Raw genomic sequence first — 15,269 nt, forward strand, 5'->3', positions numbered from 1 at the left:
ACTAAGGTTGATGGCATTTCTGACTGTAATGACCCAACTGGTTTGATGGGCAGTCTCCCCGACATAACACATACTGCCAATAGTACATCTGGGCAATGGGGAGGGTACACTGCTCATTTGGCTAAAGGGTCTTCTGAACTAGAGAACCCGACGGGTCAAAATAGATTGGCTATCAAACATATAAGTGACAATGATAACTTAGGTCCAAATTTGGCGGGTACAGTACAGGGTTCAGTAACGAGGCAGGCTCTCAAGGATGACGAGATTTACTACACCATAATGAGGGTCCTCAATGAAAGGCACTCACATGAAGCAAGGCTACCTCTGACGGGACAGGCAACCGACAATAAGACAGATGGAACATATGAGGAGTACTGTGCGGGTATAGGTAGAGGTAACCTGGCAACTACTGGCCGAGGTAATGGGGCAACTAATGAGTTGAAGAAAGAAAATGAGTGTGGGGTTTCTGAACTAATTCAGGATGTGCGTGCACTGGAACTAAGGGAGCCTGTTAGGCCTGAATTACCTGGGCTGGTTCTAACAACCTTATTTAAGGACTTGGGTGATATATCCCTGAATAGGCCCTACATTCTATCCCTATTTAGCCAAATTAAGGAACTTAATCTGATTTCATCTGCAGACATAGGCCCTCATTACGACCCAGGCGTTGGACCATGGTGCCAATAGCACCATGCTCCATGCCAGTAACTTACCGACTCCATCATGGCGAATGGGGAATTACCGCCCCATTCCGAGGTTGGCGGGGCGGTAATTCCCCATGCCGCCATGGCCCTTCCCCATTCCCATTTTTGCCCCATAGGGCTCAATGGGAATGGGGAAGGCGCAAAGTACGGTGCCGCAAATTGCGGCACCGTACTTAGCACCAAGGTCCCTTTGCGGATTGGTTTTTTAACGCCTGCTAAAAGCAGCCGTTAAAGTGCCACCCGCAAAGGGACCTCGTAATCAGGCGTTAAGGGTTTAACGGGGCCGCCACCTTTTATGGCGCCGTTAACCCCTTAACGCCTGGGTTGTAATGAGGGCCATAGAGTTGGTGGACTACATTCACAGGGACAGACTAGATTATGTAAGGTTGGTGATTCCATCACCACTGGTAAGAAACTTATTACTAAAAGAGGCGGAGCAGCTACAATGTAGGGGCTCTGACATCTTTGAGTTTGTTCACACTATGCCCACTACAAATAGGAAATCCAACTATAATGCTGCCGCGATGGAACAACCTCCATTGCAGGGGGATAATCTAAGATTGAAGTGTGATGATAACACAGACAAACAGGACTGGAGATGGTTAGCTCTATCTCTTCGTGAGTCTATTGACTCACTAAAACAATTGAAGTCCCTCTAGCTGGTCTAAAACTCTAACACTCTTGAGTTGGAATTCGAGAGGTTCAACTAACCTGTTACACAATGTGTTTTTAATGAAGGAACTGTCAAAATGTGATTTTGTTCTCATCCAAGAATCATGGGCAAGGGTGCATTTATGCTGGGAAGGATTTACGGTTTCATCTTTGTGTGCACTGGGAGGTAGAGTGGGTCGTCCAAAGGGGAGACATATCACCGCCATAAAGAACATCAGTAAGCCTAGAGTCACAGGGGAGTGGTATTTTTCTCATCATGTTTTAGTGGTGGGATATAATTTGATGTTCAACACCATTGACACAGCTTTTCTGTTCATCAATGTTTATTGGAATCCGGCAGAAAAATCTGACCTACAACTTGGTGAAGAACTCCGAAAACTTGGGACCTTAATTGATAACTGGTTGGAAGTAAATCTTGGCGGGCACATTGTAATTGCAGGCGATCTAAATGCAGATTGCCTGGACGAATCTAGTTTGGGTGATTTCTACATCTCCAATTCGACGTCCATGGATCTCTTGGTAGGGAATCCCAAATTGGAAATGCTTATAAACAACCCTCCGACCTGGAAAGCGAGAGGTTGTAAGTCTACCATTGACTACATCGTTTGCTCGGGTGATTTCTTTAAATTCTTAGTGAAGTTTGAGTGTAAAGGAAATGAACTTAGCGATCACTGTATGCTCACCATCGAAATTCACTCTGTTGTTCATTCAATGGAGAACAGGACCTACAAATATGGTCTTGAGACAAACTGCTCAAGCAATACAATAAGATGGTCTGAAAAAGAAATGCTAAATGTTATGCTTTACTGATTAAAGATCATGAAAGTTACACACACTACCAACGTGTTGAGCGATATTCTCCCATCCAGTTTACTGACTACATTAGTAGGACTTTGCAGATACTGGAGAAGTCATTTAGTACGAAAAAGATGGATATGAGTCATAAAATCCATAGTTTCGATAAAGAAGTCTCGGAACATAAACGTAATATGAGGAAGGACATATGCAACATTAATAAAGCGGGGAATTCTATTGCCTGTATATAAACTATGAAGAAAAAAATAAGACAGATATAAAAAATGATCCATACAGCATCGCAGTTTAAGATCACAAAGAGATGGTGAAGACATGTTAAAAGCTTTGAGATGATTTAATGCGGCTAACTTTTGGAGTCTAATTAATAACATGGATAGGAGTCAAGAGAATGTACTATTGAACCCCATAAACAAAAGTCTGTGGTTGGGACACTTTGCTAATCTGTATGGAAATAAATGCAGTGAGCCTCTGGGAAGCTGGAAATGTAACTCTCCCTGGCTTTTGGAATATAGTGAGAGGGACATTGCTGACGCAATAAAGAAATCTAAAAACTCAGGGGCACCTGGTCCTAACAATCTATCCAACAAAACATTTAAGAGGGACCCTGAGATTTGGGCAAACATACTGCTCGTTTTATTTGACAATATACAAATTACAAGAACCATACCTCAATCATGGAAGGTGTCCATAATTGTACCTATATTTAAGAAGGGTTCTCGCCAATGTCTCTCAAGCTATAGGCCCATCGCCATTTCAGACCCTGAATCCAAATTATTCACGTCATTGGTGTTAAGAGATATCCAGATATGGATTGAAAAAAATAACATTTTGGATTTGAGACAGACTGGCTTCAGGAAACATACTTGGACTGACTGTGGGGGCCTGATGATACATAGCCTCATAGCTCAATCCTTGAGGAAGGGTGCCAGGTCCACTTTTGTTGCATCAATGGACCTAAGATCCGCTTTTGACCTTGTCGATAGAGCTACCCTATGGGAGAAATTGATAATTCTAAATATGCTGCCGTTTCTCATAGATATAATAATGGCCCTTTACACTGATACTGGTGTTATGGTAAGACTGGATTCAGAAGGTAATCTGTCGAAAGAACTCAAAATCTATAATGTTCTCTGCCAAGGGTGTAGGTTGGCGCCTATGATTTTAAATTTATATGTAAGTGGTGCGGGTGTGGCCTTGTCAAACAAAGGCCTTCTTCCTCCCAGAATTGCGAACATTCATCTGGCGTGGATGGCTTACGCTGACGACTTTCTACTTATTGATACTACCAAGGTAGGACTACAAAGATTATTAATAGCCTCTGAGGATTTTATTAAGGGAATCTCGTTAAAAATGAATCCCTCCAAAACTGTGATAGTCCGCCTTGGTAGAGTCAATAAAAAGGAGAACTCCTACACATAGACATGTGGTAACAACAAGTTAAAAGCAATGCCTTTATTTAAATACTTGGGCTTCGTAATTTCAGGTATGAATTTGAGATCCTTATTTAAGTCTCAACTAAAATGAAAGGCGGACATTGCCATTCGGCAAATGAGAGCTCTAGAGACGAAATATGGCAAATTTACAATGGCTCCACTCAGGGAATTCTACTTGAAAAACATTATCCCTCGCTTGACCTATGGTGCTGAATTTCAACCGATCAGCTGGGAGGCCGATCTGTCCTATATTGAGAATTACATATGGAAAACAGTTCTTTATTTTATTCCAAAATGTATACCAGGGGAACTGGTTAGATATGAATTCGGATTAAATTCATTGGCTGCAAACGTGAAATGGAAAAGACTAGCTCTGTGGAGGAAGTGTAACGCAGGGACTGAAGGGTCACTGTACTCGTGTGCGGGGCAGGATATTGGAAATCCGTTTATTCAAACTCTGACTGTGGAGACTTTAAATTGTTTGAAAATGATGTTTATGTCTGTAACCTCCTTGAAGAACAAACCACTGCGGGTAAAAGAGAGTGTTATGGGCTTTGATTGGCTAAATACTAAGGGAACAATTGCAGAATCTTCACTGTACCAGCAATCATGTTCTATCTATAAATGGTATCCACCTATGGAAAGATACTTGCATAAATATCCCAGTAAACAGATCAGAAATGACTATATGCGTTTCAGGTTTAACGTTGTATTAACAAATCAAATTAATGTCATTAGAAACAACTATTCAGACGAGTGGAGGTGGTGCAGATTTTGCAGAGTCAAAGGCATGGTTGAATCATTGCAACATGTTTTACTTGTATGTCTGACATTAAAGTCCGCAAGGGTGAAGTATTTTGCAAAATATGTACATGATACTGCCAATGTAAATAGGGACTTCATCTGGACAAAAATGTTACACAACTGTGAAGATAATCTAAATATTAGAGTGGTTACCTATTTGAGGAATGTTTGTGCTCTTTTTTTTTAGATGATGATAACCCATGCTGTTTTAGATGTTTTAGTTGTTCTGGTTGTAGATTGAAATATCTATAACGTTCTCTTATTAGGAAATGATGTATAACTAGTATGAATTGAGAAACAGATGTTCTTTGTTTATTTTATGCTTGTATGTACCGCTTGTAGACTGAAATATTCTTAACGGTTTTTTATTATGAAATGATATATAGTTAGTATGAAATGAGAAACAGAGGTTCTTTTTTATGCTTGTACGTGTTCTTTCTCTTTAACTATAAAGTAATGTTTTCTCTAGTTTCTTTTGTAAAGGTTTATATAAACCAAAACAATAACAAAAATTAAAAAATAAAAAATTATAATAATGGGGAGTACCGTGTGCAAACATAGGCATTACCCCAGGACCTCGACTCTCGTTGGATTCCTCACTCAATGAGGATATACCCAATACCAATGATTAAGGCAAGACTGCTTGCAAATTGGTTGAAATGTCTTCTACTTCAAGCATCACTCCCTTATGCAAGGCTGAAAGACATCAGCACCATGGAACCCCTTAGGGCTTTCCTGGCAAATCCAATCAGCAATTGGTAACATGTCACTAATGTGCGTGGGGACACTTAGGTGGCTGCCTAGCAGATGCCCAGTAAGGCTCCTCTGAGAAGACACCACCCTCCTTGTTGACCGAATCTAGAGGGGCAAGAAAATGGCAGAAATAATATAGGCTTTTCAATGAAAACCCGAAATACTAGAGGGGGAACAACTGGCTGCTTCACAAGCTCTGCTGCAAAGGACAAAGCCTAGTGCCTGAGAGCAGAATTGTGGTGCCATTTTAGTGTATTCAAATCTATGTTTCAAATATATTTATACATGTAAGTACTAGCCCGGGGCGACCAACACAATAAACAGTAATATGTGCAAATAAGTGTCAAGTGGAATATTTTAATAAACATGAAACATTTTAAATAATGCAACAACAAATGATTAAAGTGAAATGGAATGTAAGCACCAACAAAGAGACAACTTAATTGGTCCATCAAACAGCTTGGGTACACCTTTGCTGCCCTAACCAACCGCGAGGGTGCACACATTTCACAAACAAACCATTGACAGGAGAACAGAAAAGTAAAAATCAATAGCACACGGTTCACACAATCAGGACACAAAAAGATGAATGTGGAGCACAATATTAGGAATATACAGTGTGTTGTAGAGTGTAGTTTAATCTAACAGAAGCATATGTCTACTGCTCCACAGGCTCTACCAGGACACGGCTTAACAAAGGTAAGCCAATGATGTACATATGCATGTCTTGTGGATACTTTTATTGAGTTCTGCACTGCAGTGGTGGTCTTAATAGACAAATCTACTCACAACAACCCATGTATTTCAGAAGCAGTGTTGAGAGATGTATTTGGAGCACTTCCTTCTGAGAAAATCTCGGAATAGATAACGGGCATTGGATCAGATTAAAATCAATATTTCACAAAGGGTTGCAAATCAGGATCTCCTTAACCAATTGGCGACCACCAGAATTAACTGTTCCTCCTCCACCTTCACCCTTTGCAGAACCTTGGGAGTCAGGGGAAAGGGATGAAAGGCATATAAAGGCTCTTTGGTCAGACAATGTATATATAGTGTCTGTCTCCGACGCTAAGAGGCCCCAAAACTGGGGCCTTGAAGGCACACCTTTGAATGCTCACGCCAGAAAAAATATAACCCGCTAGGGAAAAACAGCCAAGACATTTCTTGCAAGGATAACAAGTTTTACAAAACAAAATAAGTATGCCAGCAAAGAACTCTGCTGCTCGAGAATGTTCTGCCGTAAAATAGTACAAGCAGAAGGTTATAAAGCAGCACTTCATTACTACATCATACATGCAGTAAATCCCACGTGGCTGGTTGGTGAGACCCTATACATGTGCCTGCTCCATAGGGGATGCCAGGCTGCACCTGGCTCTAGCCCCGTCCATCCATCTTCCATCACACAGGACAGCTGGGCTCTTCTCTCCATAGAATGAAGGTCATGTTCCTCATAAGGTCCTATTGCAAGACAATGCTACTCTATCATTATGGCGTGCACCTGGGAAACTGGAGGACTGGCACAGGGGGAGGTTCACGATCATGCTGATGTGGGATGTTTTTATCCACGCATCCAAGCCCTACCTCAAAACTGTGCAGTACTGACATGGAAAACATCATGATGGCCAGAGCTTCCCAGAAAATGCACAGGGAAATGCATGAAGAATAGGCTGCCACTCATTTTTGCCGATGTTATGGGCACAGAAGGACACTGCCTAAAACCACCATTGGACTACCCACACAGTAGTCTGAAAACATTGGGAATGGAAATGCTGATTGCCAAAAAGCAAACCCATGACTGTTGGGAATTCATTTTTTTTTTCTTAAATCCCAAAAAGGGGTGCAGTACCAGTACTCACCACTATCAGAAAGCCGGCGTTTTAAAACAACACCAGATTTTACTTTTTTGTAGAAAACTGAATAAATGAACCCAAGGCAAGCCAAAGAAAGACTTACTGAGAGGTGGATCCAATGTAAAGTTATATTCTGAAGTGACTTGAAAGTTTATAACAAGACTGGCTGAGCTGTGGATTTCAGCAGTTTAAGTAAATTTGGACTGAAAGACACTAAAAATCTAAATGTTTAAAAGAAATGAGTGACCTACTTTTGAATGTCACATAGGCTGCAATTGTTTAAATGTCATAGTTTTAAACTTAGAATCAGCATTCTAGCTGCATATGTAAAAATGTTTAGTTTTATTTGAATGCAGAAAACTGGGGAACAGAAATGACATGTAGCTAAAAACTGGCTTAAAGAGATTCCAATTTTGCCTGGCAACTACCCCCCATCAGGAGTGAAACTTGAGTCACAGCTGTGTTCCCAGGCCTATCTGCCTCAGCTGTAGCAATAATGCTCTCAATGTCCATTACAAACACCTTTCCTTCTTGTTCATTAACAGGTGTTTCTGGTCGGAATAGATAGGCTGCTGGCCTCCTCCATATTTTCCCTTCTATCCCTGGCATCCATGCAAATGCCATGTCTGTTCCATACTGGAATAGCTCGCCATCTACTGGTTCCGCCCTAATCGCTGTCTGTCCGCAGTATGCTTGCATAATCTGTCGTGCTGCTAGCATGTTAATCCCTGGAGTAGAGCAAATTATACCATCCTCTGTAAAGGAGATTGTCATATTTAACCTATTCATTATGTCCCTCCCCAGTATATTTACTGGTGAGGCACTATAATACAAAAGTGGAACTGACAGATCATAATCTCCGATAGATAAAGGAACGTTATCAGTAAAAGGAACCAACCCTTTAGCCCCAGAAAATCCTTGGGTGTTCATGGCTTCGCCTGACATCTTAAATTTACCTTCCCTTATGCAAGACCGGGTTGCCCCGGTGTCAACAAGAAATGATAACTTTTTGTCACCTATCGTTACCTCTATGCGTGGCTCCTCCGCACTATTAGGTGTTACTGACAGGATGGGACACACCAAGGTCGTCTGTGGGCTGTCCTATTGGGGGTACAATGATTGGCCATTCCCTGTGTAAGGGTTGTGTCCCAAGACCGTCACCCTACCCAATTGCGTTTGTTCAGTTTGGGGTTGCTGTGTTAGCGCTACTTGTTGTTGTGGCAGTGAATATGTTTGTGGCTGTTGTTGCGTTATTTGTTGTTGTTGTATGCCCTGCTGTTCTTGTGATGGCCTAGGTTGTGCCTGTTCATTCCATGCTGGTGTTCCTGGCCTGACCCTACACGTACGTGACATGTGTCCTAATAATCCACAACTCCAACACACGGGTGGTTCCCTACTCTGCCATGGGAAGCTCCCTGTGTTGTCCTGGTATACCGGTTGCCCTGTGGGGTAGGGATTTCGTCCCCCCACCTGCAGTTGGGTATTATATCCGTATCCTCTTCCTCTCATAAATCCTCCTCTCCCTCTGTTATAACTATAATACCCAGCTCCTTGCATTGGGTACCCTCCTCCCACGTTTGGTGCGTGTAATTGTAGTGGCGGCACTTGCTGTGTTATACTTTGTGGGGGTGCTATTTGAGCTGGATCTTGTGCAGCCACTACTTGTGTGGGGCTTTGAGCCATTGGTGTGGGCGTAGTTATTAGTGCCCCCTCCATAGTGTATTTAGTAAGTTTTTTCTGTACTAGTTTGGCCTCTTCTGTTTTCCTGTCCTCTTCCTTTTGTTTAATTTTTCCTTGCCATATCCTGCAGTGATGTACTATAGTCAGCTGTATTTCTGGCCACGGTTTTGCTTCCATTCCCACTACTTTCTTTAGTTGTTTCTGAACTCCTTCTGGGAGCCCTTGTACTAGTATATGATAAAATATGGCTGGTGTTTTATCCCATTGTTCTCTAGTTTCCATGCGCCACTTCTCTTGAATATCCTGGATATAATCAACAGGATCCTCATTCTCACGCATCTTACGGGAAGTAATTGCTCCTATGTCTGATGTGTCTGGGTACTGTACTCTCAGTGCCTGCCATAACGCATGCCTGCAGTTTGCAAATGGCGCCCCATCATGCGATGTGTTCGTTATTGTTACCCCATGAAATCCTGCTCTCTTCCAGATGTCGTCCGCTCTATCCCCTAATATTGATATTAACAGGCCCTTCACATCTCCTACAGCTAGTTTCTGTCCTGCGGTGTGTTTTTCCATTTCATATATCCACTTACCCGCACCTCCACTTAGTGATGGGAGCCTACATTTTATATTTTCTTTATCCGTATGCTTCCAAGGTACATACTGCGGTCTAACCCCTCCTCTCTCCAACAGTGGCATTAAGTTGTGTCTTGTTTCACCCTTTACGCTCCATAATATTGAGTCTTCACACCCCTCCTCTTCCCCCGTTTCCTTTACCACTTCAAATTCTTCCTTACTACCCCTGCTCCTACCTCCCTCTTCTTCCTTTCCCCTTTTTTCGTCATTTCCTGTGTTTAATATGGGTATGTTTATTTGTCTGTCTTGCCTGCGGCTAGGGAGGTCTCTAAGCCGACATGCATAGGGAGTCAATTCGTCCATGAAGGGCGCAAGCTTTATTGTGCGCAGCGAGCGTGTGGCGGTTGAGCATGTAGGGTGCGATGGGGGAGGGCGTGATGGAGATGGTGATAGTGTGGCTTCATGGGTTTGTTTTACCACTAGTTCGTGCACCCTCTCCTCACTTCGTTCTAGCTCCTCCCTTCTCTTACTGATCCATGGCGAGTCTATGTTTGTTCTAGTGAGGTACAGCTTATCTAAGCTTTCCCTTTCACTCTTTCTTCCCCCCCCTCTACTCCTTCTTCCTCCTCACTGCAAAAATCAGTCATAAATGGTATCCCCCACTCTGCCTTTTTCCCTTTTACTGTTACTGTTTCTAAGTCTATTAGCTCCATTTCTCCTCTTCCTTTGTTACCAACTGCTCCCCCTGGTGTCGATGTTGTTGCTACTTCTCTACTTCTATATACATCCCCCCATTTTTCACTCTCCCTATTACTCCCTTCTCTTTCCCCTTCACTCCTCTCCTCCATCTCCCTACTATTTTCCTCTCTTTTCCTTTTTAGTTCCTCCATTACTTCGTTGCTCATCTGTTCCAATATTCTTTCATCCTCTTTCTTCCTTTCCCATTTCACCCTTTCTCTTTCTAGTGCTTTCCCCTCTTCATATTTCTTAGCTGCCTCTGATACTACCCTCCTCCTCCATATTTCCATTTCCCTTTCTTTATCTTCTTCTTCCTTCTTTTTTTCTCTCAACACTACTCTTGACACCCTGTCTGCTGCTGCTTTTACCCTTTCAGCTTCTATCCTTTGCTCCTCATTTCGTTCCCTTAATTTGTCCAATTCGTCTTTACCCTCTTTCTTTCTCCTCACTCTCTCCTTTTCCTCCTTCTCAAGCTGTTTTATTAATTCGTTCTGCTCATCCCTTAGCTTTGCCAGTTTTTCCTCCAAAATCTCTTCTCTTTGTCGTAATAGCTCCTCCCCCTTCATCTCACTCTCCCTTGTACTATCCTCGTCTGTTCTCTTTACTGCCTCCCTCTCTTCTCCCGTTAGTGAGCCCCGTAATTTTAATAATATCTGTGCAGCTACCCACTCATCATGTCCTATCTCTACAATCTGCTCTTCTCCAATCCTCCCCTCCCCCACTGTCATCTTCCTATGAACCACATATGGTGGAGGGCTGTATGCCGGGTTCGAGTATCCTTCAGCCGCCCTTAACTGTCCTTCTATTTCTCCTAATTCTCTTAGAGGGTATAACCCTTCTCCCCCTATTTTCACTCCCGGTGTTATGGGTATCTCGTTGCTCGGTTCCTTTTTTATGTTGTCTAATTTATCAATTTTTTCTCCTCCCTCTCCTTCATTCCCCGTATTCTTTGTCCTTTCACACCCCTTTTCCCCATCCGTTCCTTCTTTCTTAATCTCCTTTTCTTCCGGTGTTTCCCCCATAGTGAACATTCCATTTTGTCCTGGTCTGGACCCCTGGAACATCCTCCATAAGTTAAACACCTCCACATGATTTGCCAACTTCTTCCCCTTGTATGTATTATGCAGATGGTTTAGCAGTGAATGTTGGGCATATGGATCGAAACTACCATTAGGCGGCCATGGTGTTAACATTTTGTTGTCCGTCCCCTGGGTCCACTCTATGCTGTACTTAATTAATTTCTCCCTATGTGGTGGCAGTGTGGTGCATATGTGTTGTAGTGGGGTAGTGAGGGTGTTCCCCCACCCTCCCGACCCTCTCCCGTATGACATAGTCGCACTCCCCTTGTTATCCTTCCCTTTACTAGCAGTTTACAATATACAACCTTGTATTGCTTACCTTGCCCCGCAAGTGTGGGGACTTACGACAATCCTTTGACAAATTATGCAATAATAATAAAAAAAAATAATAATAAAAACAAATATATATATATATATGTATGATGTTGTATTATATTCCTTCACCTACGGCCCCCTGCGGCCGAAGCGCACGCAGCCCCCTGCGGCTGCGTACCCCTTACGACGATCTTATACAGTCGTCCTGTTTCCCCGTTCTCCTCCCCCCTTTTACACTTGCCGTGGCCGGCGTTCTCCGTGCGCAGCCACGCCCCTTTACGCCCCTTTCCCCTTCTCCTCTTTCGATCCACTCGTTTATCGTTTATCTCCGTATCCGCTCCTTTATCATGTTTCTCTTCCCCACCACTCTCAAACCCAAAGTTCCTTGTGCTCGCGATATCCTATTAAATTCCTACTGGTGACGTCACCGATTTCTTCGAGCTACTGGTACATTCTTATTATGTTCTTTAAGTTCAAAATACACTTGCAATCTACCCCGCTACCCTACAGCTGTCTTCCTGTCTCTCCTGGAACAAGGTAATCTCATCAATAATATAACCGGACTGCGCACGCTGCGTCGCCTCGCGTGTGATACGCCCCTCAACAGGAGGGCTTAACCAGCCAATTATCTTCCGTATTGAGCAACTATGTAACTAGCTACCGCCTACAGGGAAACGTCATCTACCTATCGAGTTTCTTGCTCGAACAATAGGGAACCTCGTCATCTACCTATCGAGTTTCTTGCTCGAACAATAGGGAACCTCATCTACTCATTGATCAATAAATGTCAAATCGTAGGAAACCACACACACCCACCCCTACACGTTAGTCGCGATTTAGGCCAGTCAGTGTCTACGAGCGGTCACACGTGATGTTTTCGTGCTCCGCCCCCCTCTTTTTGCGTGACGTAGCCAACTGCTCTCGCACTCGTCTCGTCACCTATTCATTCCATTAGCAACACTCAGTTAAACCTTTGCCGCGCCTCTGTACAATACCTCCCTCCTCCCTTATTTACTCCCTCCCCCTCCCTCACAATTTCGCATTGCTCGTTGTGCGTGTCATGCTCACCAAGTTCTCTCGATGCAGGGCCGCTCGACTGCGTGCACCCCTCCAAGCGGCTCGCCACCTCCCCTCGTCTGGACCACGTCTGGACACTCGCCAACCGCGGGCGGGATACTTCTCAACCGGCTCCCGAGGGCCAATATCCGGATTGCGCTGTCCGGTCTTCTCGCAGCTCCGCGATGGTCCTGTAGTCCTCAGAAGGGGGCAACGGCAGAGGGGGCCGCGCCGCCGGGCCTCCTCGCAATGTGAGTCCTGGAAAAAGTAAAAATAAAAAGTCGATCTTAAACAGATCTCAGCAGTGCCTCCAACTTGTCGGGGGGAAATTCTGCCGGGGTCGGCCGGGCCGTCCGCCGACCTCCAGGCAGGGAGGCCCCAACTCCTCCCGTGTATATCCCAGATGAGATGAGATAGAGTATGAGACGCACAGAAGGAGCAAGGTGACTCTGCTGTTTATTAGACAAAACGGCAGGGATGGGTCAAAGAGCGTACGCGTTCGTCCTGACACACACACAATCGTGGGGCTCGCAGGCCCTTTTTACGGTATTATGACGTGCTACTTGCGTCACTTCAGAAAGTTAACAAAAAACCTATCGCCACTCTTAATTGGGTGTTCGAGTGGTAGGGTTAGTATAGCACACATATAGAAAATGATATTAGTGGACAAGGTGTAGTCAGGTGGTATATCTGGGTTGTCCCTACAATTAGATACATGAGAATTGTTACATGAAGACTCCTGAGGATTGGCTAAATTTGCTGGCGTCAGTGATAAGAGCCCCATGTTCTGATTGGTGCGCCCGTGAGCTTCCCAGCCTGGGACCACCGTCGTTCCCAGCTCTCGGTGTACCTGTAAATTGTAACAATGTTTCACTATGGGTACATGCAGACAATGTGAGGACTTATTCATAGCTGGACGGGGGACCGCTCCCACTGTTGCAGATGTCCATTGAGCCTTTCAAGTGTGTCTGCCAGTGTCTCGTAGCGAGGGATCCAGACGCCTCTGTTCTCCTGGGTTTGGCATCTCGTCAGGTTCGGCTTGGTCACGTGGGGAGGGACCGTGAAAGAGGCAGAATTCTGCACAATTAATATTGTTTTTCTACTGCGCGTCTGGTTTAATTTGTCGGGGTGACTTTAACGTTGGTGCGTGGAGTACGAGGTTGCAACATCGTGCCTTTGATGATTTGCTCTTGGAACGTAGGTTTGCAACATTGCGACCTTGGCTGGTTGCTTCGCCAAGCTTATTCTGCAGGATCAGCAACTGACTCTTGCCTTGTTAATGTCCACGGGAGCTCTTGTTTGAGGCCTCCTTGGGCCTGGTGCATGAGTTGTCCGTTTGGTGTACAGGTGCTTTAGGTTATAGGAGCATATAATTTCATGACCAGTATTGTCTTCATTATACTTCTCATGGCGGTAACTGGTTTCAAGAGAAGCGTGAGCAAGCTAGTAGAAGAGTTCATGACGCGTCTTGCGTTTCTGCATTCTGAAAGCCTATGTAAAAATAATAAAGATGCACGTCCGTGAAAATGCCTGTCGCCTACGTCATAGCACTGAGTATATTCTTCGTGTAGATTGGTGTGGGAGTGTCCAGTGTGTACATTCGTACAGATGTGCTTCCCGTTGTCTAGGTCGTCATGGCATCTCTAACGACGTGTAGATTTTTGTCTAGTTGATCCGTGCCGCAGGTGTCGGCATGGCCAGTGCGGGCTGTTGGGCAGGCAGATGGACACATCCGTATGTTCCTGTACCAGGGTATCTGGTCGTCTGGCAAATGGACAAACTCTTCTCGTGGCGGGTGTTTGGGTCGTGACCCTCTAGGCCATGCGCGAGAGGCGAAGGACGGGAGCCTGGTCTTCCATTCTCCCACTTCACTGGCATTCCTGGTTTCTCCCGTGGTCAGCCGGGGACGGTCTTTCGGGACTTTCATTCTTGTAACCGCTTTCTCTCAGCTTTCCCATCTCTCGCAGCTTCAACTGGGCTTGTCTGCTTCGTTCCAGGCTCCGTTGAGTTAGAGGCTGCTTTTGAACACCTGTGAAAGCCCAGGAGTCTATTGATGGCTCCCGGTATTCCTGCAGTGTGTCCTCTTCCCGTTCAACTTCCTTCTACTTGGCTCTTGAGCCCGCCAGCACCACCACACTCATCCCAACCTTTCAGTCACTAGATTCACACAGAGAGGCACAGCTCTCTCCCGCCAGCAGCACACCTCGGCTCTCTTGTCTGCTCTTTAAATTTCCCAGTCACAGGTGTGTGTCCAACAACTAGCGCGCTCATTGCGCTTGTGGTCTCCTTTGCTCTGCATTGCTTATGTCCTCTTCCTCGTCCCAGTATTTTGGTGGTTATTGGAAAGGAAGTCCATTCTTGACAATTTGCACAATAAACCTGGGTAAATATTCGTAATTGTTTTCAAGGGAATGTCAGTCCTGGGTGATTTGTATGTGGAGCCTGAGAAGATATTTTCATAAGGTTCACAAGGCAGATCAGAGTTTGAAGAATGGCCTCTGGGTCTTGGGATAAGATTTTCAACACCATTCATAGGTTGATGAGGAGATGTATGAAAACAGGCCATGAGAGTATCAGGTATGGGATGGTTATCCTCAAGGGAAAATGAGGGATACCATGTCTCATTCGATGAAGTCATGATATCCCCCGGGAGGTTGCCCCCCCATGTGATCCTCCCTCATATAACTGCACCCATGGTCAGGATCAAGGAGCTGCTGCTGTCCATGGGCTACATGGGAGGAGATCACCACTGGTAGAACAGTGATGACTCTACTGAATTCATCACAGAACGCT

The sequence above is a fragment of the Ambystoma mexicanum genome, chromosome 6p, assembly GCF_040938575.1.
Source record: "Ambystoma mexicanum isolate Mex_15411 chromosome 6p, UKY_AmexF1_1, whole genome shotgun sequence".
Classification (NCBI taxonomy): Eukaryota; Metazoa; Chordata; class Amphibia; order Caudata; family Ambystomatidae; genus Ambystoma; species Ambystoma mexicanum.